This window comes from Mobula hypostoma, chromosome 7 (assembly GCF_963921235.1).
Source record: "Mobula hypostoma chromosome 7, sMobHyp1.1, whole genome shotgun sequence".
In the NCBI taxonomy this organism is placed as follows: Eukaryota; Metazoa; Chordata; class Chondrichthyes; order Myliobatiformes; family Myliobatidae; genus Mobula; species Mobula hypostoma.
In genome coordinates this window covers 49701476-49724544 of record NC_086103.1, presented here as the reverse complement: position 1 = coordinate 49724544, position 23069 = coordinate 49701476, and the positions used below count along the sequence as shown (strand labels likewise).

Below are 23069 nucleotides of genomic sequence, written 5' to 3'. Positions count from 1 at the left end.
TGATATTTATGGAGAATAGTACTTCATTGTGCATTAGTATTTATGGGTGATTCTTTGTTACTGAATTCAGGGAAAGTACTGTGATAATTCTAGTTTTACTTTTTTCTTTTTAAATCTTTTTATTGAGTAAGTATACAAAAAAGGTAAGCCATATAAACATTAATACAATGTTAAAGTATAATAAAATTCCAAAAGATATCAATACCAAAAAAAATACTACAAACAATGTAATTTAAACATAAGAAACCAAGATAACATAATAGTATACTAAATTTTATATATATCAATGGAAAAAAAAAGAAAAAAAAACCCCAAAAAAAACCCACCGTGCAGCTAACTAAAAGCAAAGCAAATTCTAGTTTTAAACAATTTTGTGATATTTTTGTATTGATACTAAAATAGCAACATACAGTGTAGTGTATGACTATCACTGATAAGGGATGCAATATAGATGTCATTTGAGGATGATATTGTTTTATAAATGGCTGCCAGGAAACATAATAATGTTAGAGCAAATTGATACTCCTAGGAGCCTTAACCTTTTGGTCTTCTCATTCTTAGCTTGTACCTGAAATGGACAACAGGGCCTGTTACCTCAGGCCATCAGCATGGCGTGTATTTATTATGGTCACCACTAAGAGCACTTAGTTACTTTCTGAACTTGCCTCATAAGAACACAAGAAAATAAGAAATAAGAGCAGGGGTAGGCAATCTGGCCCATCGAGCTTGCTCTGCCATTCAATAAGATCATGGCTGATCTGGCCATGGATTCATCTCCACCTATCTGCTTTTTCCCCATAACCCTTAATTCCCTTACTATGCAAAAATCTATCCAAACGTGTCTTCAGTGTATTTATTGAGTTAGCTACTGCTTCATTGGGCAGAGAATTCCACAGGTTCACCACCTTCTAGGAAAAGCAGTTCCTTCTCATCTCCATCCTAAATCTACTCCCCCAAATCTTGAGGATATGTCCCCTAGTTCTAGTCTTACCTGTTAGTGGAAGCAACTTTCCTGCCTCTATCTAATCTATCCCTTTCACAATTTTATATGTTTCCCTAAGATCTCCTCTCATTCTTCTGAATTCCAGCGAGTACGGTCCCAGACGACTCAATCTCTCCTCATAGTCTAACCGCCTCATCTTTGGAATCAACCTGGTGAACCTCTTCTGCACCACCTAGAAAGCTAGTATATCCAGTATATCCTTCCTCAAGTAAGGACACCAGAACTGCACGTGGTACTCCAGGTGTGGCCTCACCAGTATCCTGTACAGTTGCAGCATAACCTCCCTGCTCTTAAATTTAATCCATCTAGCAATGAAGGTCAACATCCCATTTGTCTTATTTTTTTTTAATATAATTTTTATTGAGTTTTCAGAGTAAATACAAGAGGAGAAAAAAACCTATCCTCCCCTCTCTCCCCCCCAATATATACTACTACCTAAAGAGAAAAGAAAAAAAAAGAAAAAGAACTGCCTGAATATTGGAAGGTTTCCACATGCTCCATGGGATTAAAAATAAATTTAATACACAATTGTTACTTTCCCCAAGGAACCAAGATCTTTATCATATCTAAAACATTACTTAGCTTCTCAACTCTCATAGTTCCCTGGGGAATCTCTTTGAACTTCACCATTTTGCTATGTGGTTCCCTCCCAATCATCCAGGCAAAAAGAAAAAAAAAATAGATGAGATACAAAAAAAGAAAAAACAAAATACCCCCCCACTAATGTGAATGAAAAGATACACAACACTACCCCCCTCCATTGTGCGGGTCATGGCTATTGCCACGTTGCATACATGAATAACGTAGCAATTGGTCAGTGTTTCTTCCAGCTCCCCCGTAACAAAAAAATTGTATATATATATAAAAAAATTAATGTCATTATTCCCAACTAGTATTCCTCAAATTTTAACCTTTCTTCCCCTCCCTCATATAATTAATAACATATTTATATATTCATCCACCTAAAAATCCAACAGGCCTATTCCTTGATCCAGTCTTCACCTTCAATCCATCTCGCTCCCCTGGGTTTGTTCTTGTATCTAGTGAATATTCAAAGAATCTCGCACAAACTCCTCCGCTTTCTGGTAATCATCAAAAAATGTTTTTTCTCCACCAGTCAAAAAAATCTTCAAGGTTGCAGGATAACACAATATAAATTGATAACCATGATCCCATAGGGCTTTTTTCACTGGATTTAATTTCTTTCTTCTCTTCAAAAGTTCATAACTTATGTCAGGGTAGAAAAAAATTTTCTTCCCTTCTATCATCAGTGGCCCTTTTCTTTTCTTGGCAGCTTGGACAGCCGCCTGTAGAATCCTTTCTTTGTCTTGAAATCTTAAGAATTTCATTAAAATTGATCGTGGATATTGGTCATCTTGTGGTTTTGGTCTTAGAGCTCTATGTACCCGCTCAATTTCAATTGATCGATCTTCCTCTTCCATTTGCAAGGTTTTCGGGATCCATCTTTGAAAAAATTCTATTGGATTATCTCCCTCTACACCTTCTTTAAGACCAACAATTTTAATATTATTACGTCTACTAAAATTTTCCAACACGTCCGCTTTCTCCAAGAGTGGATTTCTTTCCGTGTTCCAAACGAGCACATCATTTTCTGTTTCCACTCTATCGTTAATATGCTCCATTGTTCTTTCCATCTTCTGAAGTTTCTTATCCATTTTATCCTCTCTTTTCATAGCTTTATCATAGTCTCTAAGGTCTGTTCTTAATTTTCTTAGTTCAGCCGTTAATTGCAACAAAGCCTCTCTTATGTCTCCATCGTCTCCTTTACTTCCGGTCTCTTCCAGTTCTTCCTCCTCTTCTTTATCTGTATTCTCTGCGGTATCCAATTCTGACTCTGAGTCACTTTCAGTTGCAGTGGCCGTTGGTTCTTGTAGTTTAAGTTGTGTCAATTTGCGCATGCGTACTTCTTTGCGCATGCGCATTTCCGGCATCTTCTTCCAAGAGACCGCTAACGCCATCATTACTCCCTGTTCTTCTACGCCAGAGATAAAATACGTCTCCTCCGAAGGAGATCCAACCTGAATCCGAGGCTCCATCGCTGCAGTAGGCCCTTTTTTCTTCCCATCTAGCGGCGACTTCACAACAACAGACTTCTTCTGTTGCGGTTTACGAGGCATATCATAGAGTAGTCTTACGAAGTTTATAAGCAGTTTTCGGAAAGTATTTATTAACTTTACTTTGCTTAAACTGTACTTTGCTGATTTTTTTACAGGAGAGCTGGATTTACACGTCTCAATCCCACGTCATCATGTGACACCCCCCCCATTTGTCTTCTTGATAGCCTGCTGTAGCTGCAAACCAACCTTTTGTGATTCATGCTCAAGCATTCCCAAGTCCCTCTGCACAGCAGCATAATGCAATTTTTTACCATTTAAATAATAATCTGCTCTTCCAAAGTGGATGACCTCGTATTTACCAACATTGTATTCCATCTGCTGGACCCTTGCCCTCTCACTTAACCTATCTATATCTCTCTGCAGACTCTCTGTATCTTCTGTACAATTTGCTTTTCCACTCAATTTAGTATCATCAGCAAACTTAGGTCCTCTCTTCCAGACCATTAATGTATATCGTGAACAGTTGTTGGCCCAGCACCGACCCCTGTGGCACACCGCTCACCTCTGCTTGCCAACTAGAATAACACCCATATTTCCCAACTCTCTGCTTTCTATTAGTTAACTAATCCTCTATCCATCTAATACATCACCCCCAACTCTTTGCATCCTTATCTTATGGATAAGTCTTTTATGCGGCACCTTATCAAACGCCTTCTGGAAATCCAAGTAAATAACTTCCATCTGTTCCCCTCTATCTACTGCGCTTATTACATCCTCAAAGAATTCCAGAACTCAAAGGCAACAGGACCTGCCTTTGCTGAATCCGTGCTGTGTTTGCCTGATGGATCTATTTCTTACCAGATGCCTCACTATTTTTTCTTTAATGATAGCTTCAAGCATTTTCCCTGCAACAGATGTTAAACTCACTGGCCTATAGTTGCCCGCCTTTTGCCTACGTCCTTTTTTGAACAGTGGTGTAACATTTGCTGTGTTCCAATCCACTGGGACCTGCCCAGAGTCCAGAGAATTCTGGTAAATTATCACCAACGCCTCTATCTACTATAACCTCTGCCATTTCTTTCAGTACCCTGGGATGCATTCCATCAGGATCAGGGGACTTTGTCTATCGTCAGGCTCACAAGTTTGCTCATCACTAGCTCTTTTGTGATAACTACTGTATCAAGGTCCTTACCTCCCATCACATACATAACATCCGTCGTTGGCACGTTAGATGTGTCCTCCACCGTGAGAACACGCTTAAGTATTTATCATTGCCTGTACAGTTGGGTAGTTGTTGAATATTTTACCCAGGATACAAATAGTATATACTGTCTAGTAGTTATCTTGACCTTTACTAAAATCCATGATGAGGAAGTAGGGTCTTAATAATGTTGATGTACAGAGGGATCTAGGGGTCCATGTTCCAAGCTCCCTGAAAGTAGATGTATAGGCTGTACCACCCTCTGCAACTAGATCCTTGATATCTTTACTGGGAGACCACAGTCAGTGCTGATCAGAAATAACGTCTCCTCCTCACTGGCAACTCCTCGACAATGCGTGCTTAGCCCTCTACTCTACTCTCTCTACTGTGTCGCTAGGCACAGCTCAAGTGGCATTTGCTGATGACACAACTATTTTTGGCAGAATTTCAGACGGTGACAAGGAGGCACACAGGAGTGAGATAGACAGCTTGTTGAATGGAGCCACAACAATAGCCTTGCACTCAACATCAGTAAGACCAAGGAATTGCTTGTGGACTTCAGGAAACAGAAGTTGAGGAAACACACACCAGTCCTCATTCTCACCCAGCGGCAAATGCCGCACCTGGTGCTCTATTACTATGACTGTAAGAAGCACAATGACATGATTTCATTTCAAAATAGCTCCGAGAGAAATGTAGGGAGCAGCATTAACCAATGAACATGGCCTTTTTTGACCTTTGCTTTTGACTCTGCTGGCGAGGGGTTCTTGCTTCACATTTGATTGCCCATTGAAAGTTGTCTCCTTTGTATGTATGCTACGTGATAGCATACTAGCTATGAACTTAATTGAGGAATCTATTAACTTTAATGTCGATTGGTGTCAAGTAAGGTTCCAAATCACTCTTCCATGCTGTAGTGTTGCACTTTATATCCAATAAACTTCCCAGCCTTTGGTAGCCTAAAGAAAAGAGCATTTGAAGATCAAGACCCTAAAACCAAGGCAACACTCATGATCCACTGGGTGATCACTGCTTGCTAGTATGCTTCTGAATCATGAACTACTATAGCAAACATCTCAAAATACAGGAAAGATTGCTTCCTTGCAAAATGTTCCTGAGCCTCTAGCTGAATAATCAATTTAATCCTCTCTCAGAACATCAAAGCCTTAATTTACTCAGCTGGATCCACAGACAAGGCACATTTTTTCCTTTGCTGACCTCAGAGCTCCCAACATTGGCATTGTATTCCTGAGCTCTATTAAGACCACTCTCCATTGTACATGTATGGCTCTGCTGTGGAGCGAGTGAAGAGCACAATTCCTCACTGTGTGCATAACAGACAATCTAACCTGAACACACAACAGTTCCTGATTAGTCAAGAAGACTCAGCCACATCTATGCTATCTGAAGAGATTGAGGTGTGCAAGGCTCCTCGCCCCCATTCCAACAACTTTTTTCAGGAGCAACATGGAGAGTGTCCTATCTGGCTGCATCATTGTGTGGCACTTAAACTGCAAGGCTTCGGACCACAAGACCCTACAGAGGATAATGAAAACCACCGAGGTCACTGGGGTCTCCCTCAACCCTAATTTGTGACATTTACTGGGAGTGTTGTGTATGAAGGGCTTGAAGCATTGTTGAGAAAAACTACTAGCCATCCCACAATCTCTTTGACCCACTGCCATCAGGAAGGAGGTACAGGAGCATCAGGACTAGGAATGCCAGACTGGGTAACAGCTTCTTTTCTCAGACTCTAAGACTAATGAATACCACGTCACCACTTAGGCTTTGTCCCTACAACAGTAATGTGCTTACTGTACTGTTCACCTGTGCTGCGCACTCCATGCATTTTTGAATTATATTAACATAATTATGGTAATATTTTATTTTCCATGCTGTGTGTGTGATATATGTTTCATGGGTCACCGTAGTCTGGTGGAACATTATTTCATTTGGTTGTATATATGTACAGTCAGATGATCAAAAAAGACCTGGACTGAGTCCTTGGTGGAGCTGGCTGAGTATACAACCCTCTGCAGCCTCTTTCGACCCAGAGAATCACAGCTTCTATTACCATGTGGTAACCAGTTCAAATCCTCTCCACTGTACATCTGTAGAAACTTACTTGAATCAAATATAAATCATTTCCAGACAGAAATATACAAGTTCCTTAATATGCATGTCTTAATGTCAGCATGGATATGGTCAGCTGAAAGGTCCATTTCTGTGCTGTTAGGCACCATAAAATATTTAATTGAATTTAGTCATTGGGTGAACCTAGGTGCAAGTATTTAGCAGGATCAATACCATTCTTGCTAATAGGTAAAAGAATAAATTTTGGAAACTATCAGAATACAAGGCTAACAATGCATTTCAATCATGTTCATTTAAACACTGTTCATTATAATTCTTAACAGTGAATTAGAATCATTAAAATTTGAGGCATGGTGGGTGACTATTTGACCAATAATGCACATGCTGGCCATAAATGAAGGTATTTATGTTTGTTCCACTTTTTAGCTCTTGATCAATAGTCTTGTTGGATATGGTTCTTCAGATGGTTTTTCAGATGCCTTTTAAATGTGATGAAAGTTTCTGCATTGCCTATTAAAGCAGCGAGTTTCAAATTTCCACTACCTTTTGGGCAAATTTTGTTTCATTCAGCTTCTTCTAATCCTGCCAATTATGTTAAATCTCAGTTTCCTAGTCAATGACTTCCTTGTCTTTCCCATTTACTTTGTGTAGGTTTGTCTTATTTTTATATACTGTACCTTAGTTAAATCTCCCCTCAATCTCCAAAACATTAAAAAGGCTTAATCAATATCTGGTCATGATAAAGTGTATTTTAAAAGTTGTTAATATACCTGTCTCAACTATTTCTTCTGGCAGCTCATTCCAGATGCTCACCACTGGGATGAAAAAATTCTTCCAAAGGTTCCTGGTAAATCTCTCCCCATTCACCCTATCCATACCCCTTAAATTTTATACACTTGTATAAGATTACCCGTCCTCCTTTTCAGGGAGAAGTGGACCACATTAATTTTCAGTTATAACTTCATTTTTAGTCATTTTTCTTTTAAATCAAATTACCATTTGACTTTGAATTAAATATTTGCTCAAAAACTGAAATATTCTTGGTTTCATCCAATTTAAAAATATTTTCATCCTTTAACTTTGTAACTCAGTCAAAAGTCTCATAGTTTATGAAGCATAATGTATGAGATAAAATTCTACTTTCCCAACTGCAGCTTCCATCAGTGCTCAGCAGGTTAGATTATGAAGACACGTAGTCCTCTTTTTATTGTCATTTACTAATGCATGTATTAAGAAATGATACAATATTTCCTCCGGTGTGATATCACAAAACACAGGACAGACCAAGACTGAAAAAACCGACAAAACCACATAATTATAACATATAGTTACAACAATGCAACAATACCATAACTTGATGAAAAAGTCCATGAGCACAGTAAAAAGTTCAAAGTCTCTCAAATGTCCCACATCTCACGCAGATGGGAGAAGGAAGAAAAACTCTCCCTGCCCGACCACAATCCGTTTCTGAGTCCGCCTGCGCAGTAACGACAGCAGCGAACGAGCGTTTCAGAAATTTCTCCCGATGTTCCTCTGTGCTTTCATGTCCGTCTCCATCAAATCAGAATTGTCCATGGCCCCTATTTAACGGATACAATATCATTTTTCACTGGAGGGCTGCGCACGCATGGTGCGCTGCTCTCTCTCCTCCCGCCTGTTATGCAGCATTTGTGGAGAATGAATCACTTAACATTTTAAGCTGATGACCTTTCTTTGGAATTGGAGATGTTAGAAATAGATTGGGTTTTAAGACAGAGAGAGAGGAACGTAGGCAAAGAGAACACACGGTGTGGTCTACAATAGGATGAAAAGCGGGTTAGATTGAATATCTAGAGTGGACTTAGAGCCATGACAAGCAAAGGAATTCATAAATCAGAAAAGACAGTTCTGGAAAAAGTATAATAGAAGATGGATAATTAGTAGAAATTATCTGCTTCCCAAATTATTATCCTGTATAACTCCATGTTTATAGAAACACAGAAAACCTACAGCACAATACAGGCCCTTCGGCCCATAAAGTTGTGCCGAACATGTCCCTACCTTAGAAATTACTAGGGTTACCCATAGCCTTCTATTTTTCTAAGCTCCATGAACCTATCCAAAAGTCTCTTAAAAGACCCTATCGTATCCGCACCCACCACCGTTGCCAGCAGCCTATTCCACGCACTCACCACCCTCTGCGTTTATATAAAAAAAAACTTACCCCTGACATCTCCTCTGTACCTACTCCCAAGCACCTTAAACCTTTGCCCTCTTGTGGCAGCCATTTCAGCCCTGGGAAAAAGCCTTTGACTATCACACGTTCAATGCCTCTCATCATTTTATACACCACTATCAGGTCACCTCTCATCCTCCGTCACTCCAAGGAGAAAAGGCCAAGTTCACTCAACCTGTTCTCATAAGGCATGCTCCCCAATCCAGGCAACATCCTTGTAAATCTCCTCTGCACCCTTTCTATGGTTTCCACATCCTTCCCGTCGTGAAGCGACCAGAACTGCGCACAGTACTCCGAGTGGGGTCTGACCAGGGTCCTATATAGCTGTAACATTACCTCTCAGCTCCTAAATTCAATTCCACGATTGATGAAGGCTAATACACCGTATGCCTACTTAACTTCTTATTCTACATGATTCTCTTGTTGTCTGCGCTTTTATACAATGCCTATAGTCAATCAAAACAGCCATCAAGCTACATTAAAAAGTAAGATCCCACAAGTAGCAATGTGACAGTGACTAGATAATCTATTACAACGCTATTATTTAATGAATAATTATTATGCAGGGACGAGAGATGAAAACTGGTACCTACAGTAGAACAGCATACCCTCAGTTCTGTGTTGTAATTTCAATCAAGGTTTTAGCGCACAAGTCTACAGAGTACGACCAGAATCCCCATGTTTCCAGTTAATGGTGAGAGAGATGGTGCTGAAGACATATTTGGTAGAATTTGAATTTGGCTTTCACTGGCTGCCTACAAAGATTCCTGAGGACTTACACATTACAGTTCCTGGCATGACTTCCTCTCTTTCTTCCTCTCTGTTTGTCTCTCATCTTCCTTCTCTCTCTCTCTCTCTCCCCCTCCCTGAGATTCTTGCAGCCCAGCATTTACAAGGCAACAAGAGTCAGCAATGAGCATCATGATGCATTGTCATCAGTCATCTGAAAAGTAGACAGGTAGACATTTTCTTTAACATCTCAGAATTAACATGGGCTTTTGTGGCATCAGGAATGAGGGACAGTAGGTTTGAATATGTTGGGATGGATACTGTTCCAATAGCAATTACAGTGGCTCTTGACCTCGGTAACATGGTAAACCAAATGTGGCCTCCAGCTTGTAACGTTGCCAGCTAAAGTAAGAACTCTATTTGGATTCACAATCCACAGGTTGACATATCTTGCTCTGTGTTATAACTAGAACTTTAATGCACATTTGTAATGTGGCAGAGAGTTGGAGAAAATTAAGCAATATTTAAAATTTCCTTGGAGTATTGAAAAAAAACCTGGGGACTGTCTTTTTCCAGGCAGCTAATCCTCAAGTCACCTTTCTAATTATTGAGACTGCTCCTTTGAATTCTTACAGTTGACTGCATTCGTGGTTGCCAATGGGAAAGTGATAGAGGCTCTTGAGTTGATGTTTAGGATTTCCATCTCTGGCCATCACATTGCAATGCATCAAATGGTGTCCTAGCTGTTTTGGCATCTGTCTCCACAACACTTTCTTCTGTGATTTAGTGATTAGTGCTAATTGTTCAATTTAGCTAGAGAAAACCATTTTGTGTCTGAGACATATATTTATTTTTGGCCTTTCATTTATATTATCGGGTGTAGATAATCATATCATTAAGGATGATTTACTATAGATCAGTATTACTTTTGTAATCCTGTTAGGATTTTTAAACCATTAACAAATAGAGAACCTAGATTATTGCAGTCAAAATTTGAATAGTTTGGCTTGCACATTAATCGTTCCCAAACCTTTATGTAGGCCTACATTATATTTGTAAATCTTGACTCAGTTAACCTCCACCTTCTAACTCTATTTCAGCTGAAGACCTTTAACTATGTTCCATACTACAGGAGGGGTTGACTAGTCGTGTGATTTAAATGGAATTGCAGGGAAAATATTTTGGGATATATCATCAGAAAGAAGGTAATAGAAACTGCTGATATGTGTTATTCTCAGCATCTGTAGCAGATAGAATATCCCATGTGTGGAGAAAATAGAACCATTACTAGGCTGAGTGCTTTGGGCATAGAAATTGGGTAGTGATGATGTTGCATGAGACATGCAATATATTTGATGGTTGTAGTGATTTAATGTGCAGCTAGCAATTTAAGTGCTTTGTGCCATATAGAATTGTGTATAAAGATCATTCAATGACAACAATGAAGAAATGAAGAATGAAACAGCGAAGGTATGGAGTAGCAATTTTGATAAATATAAAGGGACACTGTTGTCTTGTATTACACCTAACTGTATTAACAGTTGTAAATATTTGTATTTTTCACCATGAATGCTTTCACCTAATTATCCGGGTGCAGTCTACTACCAGTTTCTTCACCTTTTAGTGGATATAATGTCTGTGTTGAGTCTGTTTTACTGCAAAGCAAATCCTTAGAAAGTGTGTTGTTTTGAATGTGTGGTGTGATATAACTGTCTCTCTTTCTTAACACTCAGGTCCTTATCGATGCCTCTCTATTGCAAAGAGAGAGTTCTGGAAAATACTTGCTAATTATAATAACTTCTATCCAAGAATGGAGATGACTAAATTTCCTGTCTTTCCATAGTCAGAGGTCCGTGCATTTGATGGTGGCAAGGAGCTGAATTGTACCATTTTCCTGTCAGATATTGCCCTTTACCTGTTCAGCTTCTGCTTACCTACTGCCGCTAAGCATTCATTTTACATAGAGCAAAACTTGTATGGGAAGAATCTTCAAGACGGTAATTAGGTGATTATGCTCTCTCAACATGAATTTATGAAAGGTATATTACAGTGGACAAAATATCATTTTTTTTTGAATCAATAGAACCTTTTGTGAGGTGGAAACATAATTGGAACTGTAGGCACAAGTGGTGTGATGCTTAAAGTTCTAGGCTGCCTATGATCTACAATCTTCAGCTTGGTAGCACTGTAGTATAGTACTAAATAAATGTGGGGTTTGAACAGAAGCAGCTTCAGGTTGCACTAGCATTGAGATTCCAGAGAATATTTTTAAAAAAAGTTCCTTGAGATCCAAGTCCGTTTACTCTGTAATTTATTTTTAATGATAACAAATCTGAAGTGCAAGATGAGATCACTGAGACATCGAAACAATGAACAGTAGTGCTGCTGATGTTTGACAGTCTAACCCAGCTCATTAAAAGGGAACGTGCTACTGTGATATTTCTAATGTATTTAGATAAATTCTATTTCTAAATAATCCAGACTTCACTTTAAATTGCTCTCGTCTGTAAGTTATTTTTGCTTCATAGCCTCAGGAGTAAATCGACTGAGTAAAAATAGAAATTGTTGCAATTCAGCTGGAATCTATAAAGAGAAAAGATGTTAACATTTTGAATGTATGCCTATTATAATGAAGACATTGACAAGCTAACAATTTAAAATAGACAAATAAAAATACAATTTCCATATATAATTAGTCCTTTTTAAAAAAATTTGCCTTGTGAGGGATGGTGAGAGGGGCTGTTGACTTTACCTTGAGCTCTAAACTTTATAGTAATTCTCCTGAGTTCCTCCAGCATCTTGTGTGTGTTGCTGGGATTCCAGCATCTGTAGATTTTCTTTGCGTGATTTTCCATTCTTTACAAATATAGAAAAGTGTTAGGTGTGAATTTGCTACAGAGTTACAAACCATTTCATTTAAGCAGGAATATTGTTTACAATTGATATCAACACTTTATATACAGTGTGTAAATCCTGGGGGCTAAATTCAAACAGCCTTTCAGCAGCTTGGTTATAGAAAATCAGGGAGCGCTGAGTAGCAGTTGTAGGACAAGCATAGACAGGTGAAAAATTGACAGTAAGGATGGTTGATTAGTAGTCTATTTTTGAATGCCTGTTTTAATTGTTATGTTAATTTATCTGGATCATGTCTTCATCAACAGTGGTGAAACAAATGTTAAGAAAACCGGTATGAGAAAATGGGTAATTTGGGAATTATGATGAGAAAGAGATTTAGTTTACTTTTTATTCACTCATGGTCTGTAGATGTTGCAAATAAGTCGGTATTTGAACCTTGAGAAGTAGTGGAGGAACCACTTTCTTGGGGAAGATACCCCCTTTGTACTTTAAATGTGGGAATTGACCCAGAGACAAAATGGAAGGCAGATACACCTTTAGTCAAGATGGTGTCTGACTTGACAGCCAAATTGTAACTGACTCAGCAGACCTCTGTAAGATATAGGATCCTTTTCGCTCTCTACTGGAATGTAGTTCCTGAGCAATCATTGCATCAAAAACTGAAGGAAAGGAAAATCAACTTTCAGCAATTAAGTTTTTATGTAAGTTGCTTCTATTAGACTTTCCGCACATATTTATAATTTAAAGCTACTGAACTCTGAAATCTAATTAAAATTCTGATTTTTACTCCTTCTGTTTTAGCCTGATTCATGGATTTGTCTTGTCTATTTTTTATTTATTATGGAATGTACAAGAAAATGTCTTTTCATTGGTTTCAGGAATTTCACTGCCAGGATCTATTGGAATCAGCCCAATAGATGCTGAAATTTTCCATTTTCATTGTTGTGAAATGACTTCAACCCATCCTGCCTTTTCCTTGCCCCCAATCTTGAAGCATTTTATGACTTTGGATAGTTTTGCTAAATCATTCCACCCAATCCCATTGCACTTAACCCTCTTAAGAAACATTCATTTGCATTATAATAACAATTATTATTAAATACCCAATCAGATTTTGCAATTCTGGGTTGTTGAACATCATGACGTGCAACTGCACCAATTCAGGTGTAATTCTGAGAATTCTAACAACAGTTTCTACTATGTAATATTTCCCTTCAAAGTAGTCACTTACCCGTGTCATTGAAAAATCATGCCAGGTAAGAGTTTCTGTTCTGCCATTAAGTAAGAAATACTGTTGTCATCATGTTGCTTCCTATGATGAAACTTGAGCTTCAGTATTGAAACTTCAGTACTGCATGGCTTTAAGCTCATTTTCACTCATATAGTTAGACCTTGGCGCGGAGGAAATTTAACTTACTTAATGTTTAAAATGCAGCTCCAAAGTGTTATTTTCAAGGTTATTTTCTCTTGGCATCACTTTTAAGTGCCTTTGCCTTAAACTGAAAGTGATGCTTTTCTATGTAATTCTACAAGCAAAGTCCCATTCAGACTTCTACTTGTCAAACAACTGGATAAATACAATGTCAGACTTTTAGTCATAGTAATAATCCTTTCAAATTCATTTGAGTGTGTTATTTTTAATGTTTTGTTCTCTTGAATAAAAGTAATCAAAATAATAGTATGCAAAGAGAATTGGAATAAACATCTCCCATTGCGTAACAAAGTGCAGATACAAGTCAAAATTAAAATTAAAAACTGCACATGCTGAGAATCTAACATCAAAAATACCCAGTAAGTTAGCTGCATATAGAACAGTGAATATTACAGCACCGTACACACCCTTCGACCCACAATGTTGTGTCGAACTTTTAACATAATATGTGAGAAAAGAAATAGAATTGATGTTACAAATCAAAGACCCTTCATCAGCATGGTTGACCTTCAGTTCTGACAAAGGAGCAGCTTTGACCTGAAACATAAACTGTATTTCTCTACCCAATGACCTGCTCAGTACTTGCAGCATTTTCTGGTTTTTTAAATTTAATAAGCAGAAGTAGTACTATTTTTAATCGAATAACTTAAGCTATATGGAAAAAGTACCTTTAGCCAAATAGGTATAGCTGATTAAGCCTCAGGCTTTGTTTGATGCCTTGCCTTTTCTCTCTGGTGTCTGGTCTTGTGCATAACTAATTGAAATGATAGTGATAATTGTATAAAGTTAGCTTGAATTTCATGATCTTTGAATGCATCTCCCTTTTAATTTCCTTTAAACAGAGAACAAATAAGTCAAGACTTCATATTTTCCAAAAGGTACAAACTCTTGCTTTGATGTGGTTTATTATACAGCCTTGAGAGGCCAAAACATTTTATTGGTACTGAGATATTTTTGAAGTTGCAATATAGGAAACACAAGATCCAACATGTGCACGGTAAACCTCCACAAACATCAGTGTAATGGTAACCAGGCAGTTGATCTTTAATGATATTTATAGCCAGGACAGCAGAGACAACTCCCCCACTCTTTTCAAATTATGCCATGATGTCTTAGTGAATTGCCTAAAAAAAAGACAGCTTATTGATGATAAGCCTAGAATTTTTGTATTTAAGTCTGGAGTGTGACAAGACCTGGAATGCAATAAAGCAGGAGTATTATAGTACTTAGGAAAACAAAATGCTATTGTATTTTTGGTGTACCCTTTAAAATGCCATTGTTGCTTTTCTGAGGTGCAGTGCTGAAATGTTAAAGCTGTATTCCAGTCATGCCTGATGAGAGCCTGCAGAACTGCTGCATGAAGTCCTCACTTCTGTATATGAGCCTGGAAAACATTGCACTGGTCCTTTTGTTCACTTTGTGAATAAGCACAATATTTCAGTGATTTGTGTTTGCATACTCTAAATTCCTTTGTTTCTTCCAGCTCTTAGTCTCATTATTTTTGTTGAATGTCAACTTTTGTAATTCCCACTTTCTTTTCGACAGATGCTGTTACAGTAGTTAATTAACCTTGAAAACAGATTAACCAGTCCATGCATTCCTCACTAGCACATTCTGTATGTGCTGCTCATCAGAGCGGTAGAATATATTGATTATTAAAAAATGCAAAATGAACACTGTCATGTCAAATGCAGGCTGTTCTATGATTTCTATAGTTTTAGTCTATATTTACAGTATTGAAAATAAGGGTTGAAGAAATTCTGTTTTATCATATCATTATATATCCTAATAACATCAATATTGTAGTTTAATAAATGAAGCTGCAGGATTAATGAAGTCTAGCAGTGTAATAGTCAGCATTTTGTTCCACAATTCAGTAAAATGGTCCATGTGCATTTCAATAGTGCTAGTTACCACCCTCTTCATTTTCTCCTGGTTATGCTTTGACCTGAATGCCCGATGGACTACTTTTGATATACAGTAATGCGATTTTTATCTTGTTTTATTAATAATACAATGTTACAAATGAAGATTTTTTTATCAAATTAAACATGGTGTGTTAGTTTTGAAAATGGTCTAGATGCACTATTTTGGGTTGCAAATTTAATTTTGCTAGTTGATGAAGTAAGAAGAAGAGGAAACATTTCTGCAATGTACAGCACAGTATACAGTTGCTTCCACTGTATGAAGATGATAAATTGTTTTTAATGCAGTGTGTATTGTCTTGTAATAAAATAAAGTATATTTTAATTGTCAATTAGTTTGTCATAAACTGTTCAAAATACATTTTGCTAAAGGGTGGACATTAATCTTAGGGAGTAAGTGCATAAATACTGAAGATCATAACACCCTATTATTATAAAATATGTCCTGCAGTTTACTCACACCTTCCTTTTACCATTTAATGTTGGTCAGCCTTCTTCTGTTGCTCCATATAGATTATCTACTGAGATCTTTCCTGGCTGGAATATACTGATCATTGTTCACTTTGTCCCTATATGTAGATTCTGTGTCCTACATCCATGTTCAGTTCTGTGACACCTGGAAGATAAGACTTGTGCATTGGAGCTTTCTAATTAGGAAGATACCATATGAAGTGCCTGGGCAGGGTTTGGGGGGATGGGATAAGCCCTGGTGTGCAGCTGCTGATTATTTTGCATGGATGGCTGTAGAGAAAAGGGTGTTGTGCTGAAAGAGGCTGCTGGTTCTGGTAAGTGCAGATATAATTCACTACTGTATTTTACGATTTCACCATAGCGCAGTTCCTTTATTAGAACATTCTGTTGCTGTTTGAATGATGTGTGAAAGATTTCTGTAGGACATGGCAATTTCTGACTGCATTTTCTCATTTGAATTTTGGTCTCATATTTTCTGAGCTAGGGCACGAATTACTACTGGTGAATGAGCCCAGATCTTTACCTTTATGGATATTGTAATGAATGTGTATAATGTACTTGAAACCATTTTATATTGGACATACCTACTAGAAATAATGCACAATGCCAGTGCATCTTCTGAAGAATAAAAATTGTTGCTAAAAATAAAATTCATTATTTTAAGTTGCATACAGATACGCTATTTATGAGAAATCCATCTTGCTTCTATTTAACAATAAGATTGATTTATTCTTATGAAGTTGTAGATCAATCTGGTGGTAGCTGCAGTTGCCAGTTCACATCGTTGTCATGGTGATTGTACTACGATCCTGAAATAATATAGTTCAATCAAGGCTGATCAAGCGTATTATCAATGAAGAGTTTGGGGTTGTCTCTTTCCACACGTGCTTATTTTTCTTTTACATAAGTAAAATTTGTTTAAATACTAATAGAAGGATGTTATGTTAGATTTGTTAATTCTTTACATGCAACATTTAAAAATAAATATTAGTAATTTTTCTTTTCTGCTGCTCAGTTTCAGTATGAGCAGTAGACAAGCTTTGAATTCTCAGTGTCAGCTAATCTTATTGCCTTTGAAATGCATGTGATGTACATGAATATATAAAGCTCTTATTTAATTTTCTTACCTGTAGTCAGTTAGTTTTGAAGATTTTATTTTTATGAATTCTTGGGATAGAAGTCTCTTCTGAGGAAATATATTGATATATCTGATTAAAATACTCTTAGCAGGTTGGAGTGAAATGTTTGCTATTAAAGGTTCATAAGTTAAAATTTGGAGTTTATTAAAAGGGATTACATGAAAATTAGTAATAATTTCACATGGCTAATGCACTTATTTTCTCCGTAGAATTTGTTGAATATTTCAAGTTTGGTTTTGCAAAAGTTTTAAAAATTATAATGTGCAGGATTTTGTTCATATTTAAAAAGAAATCTCATATCTGGCTTTTAAATAATGTGCAAGATCAGCCACAATGAGCCTTTAACTTGCTGATCGAGCAGCTGTTTCTTTCAAAGTGTTGTAGAAGTAATAGTTTGTTCTCATATTTAAATATATAAAAATGTACTGTAGCATTTAACTTAAAATTTGTTTTAATTTTTATTCATCTCTGATCAAAATATCTATAAAGTTGAAGGCATAAGTGAACTTTCTACCATTTCTGTATAAAGTTTAGAAAAGCCAGGATTCTTATTACAAATTGAGTAACTGGAGATGCTGTATTTTAATGTGTAATATTACAAGTTAATTTTATTATTATAGAAATTCTGATCTTTTCAAATAATATAAATAGTTATTGAGCAAGTAGGATTCATCCACTATCAGGCAAAGAATCATGAGTAGCTACATTACTGAACTGTATCTGTGTCTCTTTATACGTGTTAGTCTCTGTTCTTCGGGAAAACGTTCACCACCCTTCTGCTTGCTAGGCCAGCTGATGCTACTATAGATGATCCATCATTAGGCACTGGAGAAGTTCCAGAAAACTAAAGGGAGGCTAATATTGTTCATAGAGGGTAGCAAGGTCAGGTCAGGGAACTACAGGCCAGTGAGCCTGACTTCATTTGTAGGCGTTATGGGAGGGAATTCTGGGGGACAACATCTACCAGCACTTGGATTGTCAATAGACAATAGGTGCAGGAGTAGGCCATTTGGCCCTTCAAGCCAGCACCGCCATTCACTGTGATCATGGCTGATCATCCACAATCAGTATCCAGTTCCTGCCTTATCCCCATAACCTTTGATTCCGCTATATTTAAGAACTCTATCTATCTCTTTCTTGAAAGCATCCAGAGACTTGGCCTCCACTGCCTTCTGGGGCACAGCATTCCATACATCCACCACTCTCTGGGTGAAAAAGGTTTTCCTTAACTCCGTTCTAAATGGCCTACCCCGATTCTTAAACTGTGGCCTCTGGTTCTGGACTCACCCATCAGCGGGAACATGCTTCCTGCCTCCAGCATGTCCAATCCCTTAGTAATCTTATATGTTTCAATCAGATCCCCTCTCATCCTTCTGAATTCCAGTGTATACAAGCCCAGTCACTCCAATCTTTCAACATATGACAGTCCCGCCATCCCGAGGATTAACCTTGTGAACCTACGCTGCACTCCCTCAATAGCAAGAATGTCCTTCCTCAAATTTGGAGACCAAACCTGCACACAATACTCCAGGTGTGGTCTCACCAGGGCCCTGTACAGCTGCAGAAGGACCTCTTTGCTCCTATACTTAATTCCCCTTGTTATGAAGGCCAGCATGCCAATAGCTTTCTTCACTGCCTGTTGTACCTGCATGCTTGCTTTCAGTGACTGATGAACAAGGACACCTAGATCTTGTTGTACTTTCCCTTTTCCTAACTTGACTCCATTTAGATAATAATCTGCCTTCCTGTTCTTGCCACCGGATCTATCCACATTAAACTGCATCTGCCCCCTCACCCAACCTGCCCAAGTCACCCTGCATTCTCATAACATCCTCCTCACATTTCACACTGCCACCCAGCTTTGTGTCATCTGCAAATTTGCTAATGTTACTTTTATTCCCTTCATCTAAATCATTAATGTATATTGTAAACAGCTGCGGTCCCAGCACTGGACCCTGCGGTACCCCAGTGGTCACCGCCTGCCATTCCGAAAGGGACCCGTTAATCGTTACTCTTTGTTTCCTGTCAGCCAGCCAATTTTCAATCCTTGTCAGTACTCTGCCCCCAATACCATGTGCCCTAATTTTGCCCACTAATCTGCTATGTGGGACTTCGTCAAGACCTGATCAGGAATAGCCAGCATGGTTTAGTATATGGGAGGTCATGTAAGATGGATATTTTGGAGTTTACTGAAGTGGAAGATGAAGGGAAGTAGATGGTGTGTATATAGACTTTAGGAAGTTCTTTGACAAGGTCCCCCAATCAAGACTGATCTGAAGGGTTGAGTTGCATGGAATTCAAGAGAGTTGTCTAATGGATTTAGAATTGGCCTGATAATAGGAAGCAGAGGATGATGGATGAAGTTCAATTCTCTGACTGTAGGTCTGTAACTAGTGGGGTGTCCCAGTGGTCAGTATTGGGTCCTCTTTTATTCAGTATTTGTGTAAATGATTTGGGTGTGAATGGACATGGCATGACTAGCAACTATGAGGTGATGCACACAAATGTCAGGATACCAATGAATGTTGTGGAACAGAGGGATCCAAGCACATGAGTGCAAGATCACTGAAGTGGCCACACAAGTAGACAGGGTGGTGGAGAGGACATTTTGAAAGCTGGCCTTCATCGGTCAGGGCACTGAGTTTAGCAGTAGAAACATCTTGTTGTAGTTTTTTATGCACAGAGTTGGTGAAGACCACTTGGAATATTGAGTGCACTATTGGTCGACCTTTACAGGAAAGACATTGTCAAGTTGGAGAGTGTAGATGAGATTTATAAGGATATTACTTGGACTAGAAGACCCGAGTCATAGAGAGAGGTTGGTCACACTGAATCTTTATTTCTTGTAGTGAGGAGAATGAGAGATGAACTCAAAGAAGGTTATAAAGTCATGAGGAGTATGGATAAGGTAGACAGTCATAGCTTTTTCCCCAGGGTTCGGAGTCCAAGACTAGAGAGCACAGGTACCAGAAAATAGGAGAATTTAAAAGAGATCTGAGAGGTAACTTCTTTACACAGAGGGTAGTGAGTACCTGGAATGAACTGGCAAAGGAGGTGGTCAAGGTGGGTGAAAATGCAATAATTAAGGGGTATTTGGATAAGCACATGATAGGGAGAACCTTGGACAATTATCAACTCAACATGGGCAACTGGGACTAGCAGGGAGGATGCCACAGTCGGCATACACCTGTTGGGCCGGGTTTCTGTGCTGTATTATTCAATTTATCAGCTAAATCAATTTCCCTATACATCTGTTGTCAATCCCTGCCATAATATTAGAAAACCATTGAGCTATGTTTTCATAGAATCATTTTAGTTATCCATTTAAATATAGATCTATTTGCCAAATAACTTGCAAGTAATTGAATCAATTAGTGATTCAATTGGCAACAATTTCATTATTCATTTCAACTTAATTTAAAATTGAAGAGCTTGCCAGTGTATTGGCTTTGTTTACAAGGGGAACATGGCAGGAGGTGGGTAACTATAGGTTAGTTTGTTTAACCACTATTGTTGGCAAAATCCTAGAGTCAATAATAAAAGACACAGTACCTTATTATTTAGGAAATCTGAGCATAATCAGATCTAGTCAACATAATTTTATGAAAGGTAAATCATGTTTGTCAAATTTGCTTTGAATTCTTTGAGAAGTGACAGGGAGGGTTAATAGAGGGGAGTTGGTAAAGGTTGTGTATTTAGATTTCTAAAAGGCATTTGACATGATGCTGCATTTGAAGCTGCTGTATAAATGAAGAGTTCAAGATATTGGAGGAAGTGTATTAGCTTGAACTGAAAACCGGCTGTCACATACAGTACAAAACAAAAGGGTTGGAATTAATGACTCCTTTCATGCATGAAGGATTGGAGTACTCTAGGAATTGGTTATTGGCCTTCAATTATTTACTATTTATTTTAATTATCTGAAGAACAGAATAAAATGTAATGTTTCCAAGGGAATGCTGTGATAAGAACAATGCAGAGAAGTATGAGATCATGCACTGTGGTAAGTGGAATCAGAAAGTGGATTTTATCTAAATGGAGAGAGATTGAAAATGAGTGAGGGACTGAGGTTCCAGTGCACAAATCATAAAAAACAGCCAAGCCCAACAATTAGTTAAGAAAGCAAATTGCACGTTATCCATTATTGGGAAGGGGTTGGAGTTTAAGAATAAGGATGTTTGATTATTGGACATATTGTTGGTCCCATTATCAGTTAAAGAATATAGAAGCATTATCAGCTGTCCAAATGAGATTCACCAGGCTGATTCCAGGGATGAGAGGATTATCCTATAATAAAGGGCTAGACAATTTGGGTGTGTATTTTTTGGAGTTTAAAAGAATTTTGGGTGATTTCATTCACATATATTAGATCCTAAGAGAGCTCAGCATGGTAAATTTGAGAGAATTTCACGAATAACAGGTTATGAACAAGGGGGCATCACTACAAAATAGGGGCTTGTTATCTAGCACTGAGGTGCATACCTGTAAGGGTAGTAAATGTCTTGAATTTTATGTCCCTCTGTGTGGTGGGGGCCAGATGATCAGATATATTTGTGGTGTAGACTGGTAAATATTTGGGCAATTAAGAATTATGGGAACTGGAATAGAATAGGAGTTGAGGGCAGCATAGATCAGCCAAGATCATATTAAATAGTAGGACAGGCTTGATAGGCTGTGTGGTCTACCCCTACTCTATTCTCTAGTGCTCTTGAACTATTCTCAGTTTGTAGTTGCTATAGTGTTCATGGCAAAATCAGAAAATGTAGGAGGAGGCTGCACAACCTACCAAGCCTGTGCTTGCTTCTGGTTATCCAAATAATCCCACTCCACTTCAATGTTCCCTTAGTCTTGGAAGTTTTACCACTTCAAAAACTTGTTCAGTTTCCTTTTCATAATTACTAATGGATCTTCCATAGCATTTTCTAACAGCTTATTCCAAGCCATAATAATGTGCTAATTTGCTACAGTCCCTTTTGTATAAAAAATGTGCAATATTTTGAACAGGTCTACCTACAGATGTCTTTATTCTTGGGTGCTGAGCCACTTTAGTAAATCTCATTGGTATTCTCTTTATGGTCTTGATTTCTTCTGTAAAGTGGTGTGCCGACAGTTTTTATATTGGTAATTTAACAAGACGATTGGGTGTAGTTTTAAGAGAGAGGAGAAGGGGACCCATTATATTAAAACACTTTTGGCTTAAGTATATAATGATTTACTAAATGTCTGTCTAAATTCCAGGCTTCTTGGTTATTGCACTACAGAGGTTGTCAAAGAATGGTGAATGAGCTCTGTAGACTGGGACAGTGGCTGGGGTTCTTCACTGCATGGAATAACATAGAAAATAAAATGTGGTGTAAGCCATTGACCCCTCAAGCCTGTGCCTTTAGACTGAGCCTTACCAATTCACATTTTCTTTATTCCATTTTTGAAGAAAAATAAAACAATCTTGGTCCTACTTTTACAGCCACAGCCAAAGTAGGGAAAGCATTTCTTTCCAACATTCTTACAATTTTCTTTAATCCTATATGGTCAATGTATGCCTTAAGAATGTGCCTCCAAGTCTGCTGTCTAGATCTGTGGACACAGCTTCTCACCATATCTTCTGAACTGAAAACAGTTACTCTTACTCCCTTGGATAAAAGCCAGCTTTTCACAAACCACCACATCAACATTTATGTGACATGATCAGCAGATTAGTTACCATCTGTGACGAGAAGAATAGGGTTAATATTTCAGATTTTACTTTTCCTGTCCTGATGAAGGCCTTGGCCCAAAACATCGACTGTACTCTTTTCCATAGATGCTGCCTGGCCTGCTGAGCTCCTCCAGCATTTTGTATGTGTTGTTTGGATTTCCAGCATCTGCAGATTTTCTCTTGTTAATGTTTCAGGTGTTTGGCATTTTATTAGGCCAATTTAAGATATTA

At 38.0% G+C, this 23069-nt stretch overlaps 1 protein-coding gene across 1 annotated transcript in view; it reads left to right on the top strand.

Annotated features, from left to right (window-relative positions):
- The first annotated feature begins 16281 nt into the window (after positions 1–16281).
- The window catches only part of LOC134348903 (PH and SEC7 domain-containing protein 2-like), a 165087-nt gene continuing 158299 nt past the window's right edge, over positions 16282–23069 (top strand). Inside the window, exon 1 of the mRNA XM_063052698.1 lies at positions 16282–16318. The gene's annotated coding sequence lies outside the window, so the exon portion shown is untranslated. The remainder of the gene's footprint in view (positions 16319–23069) is intronic.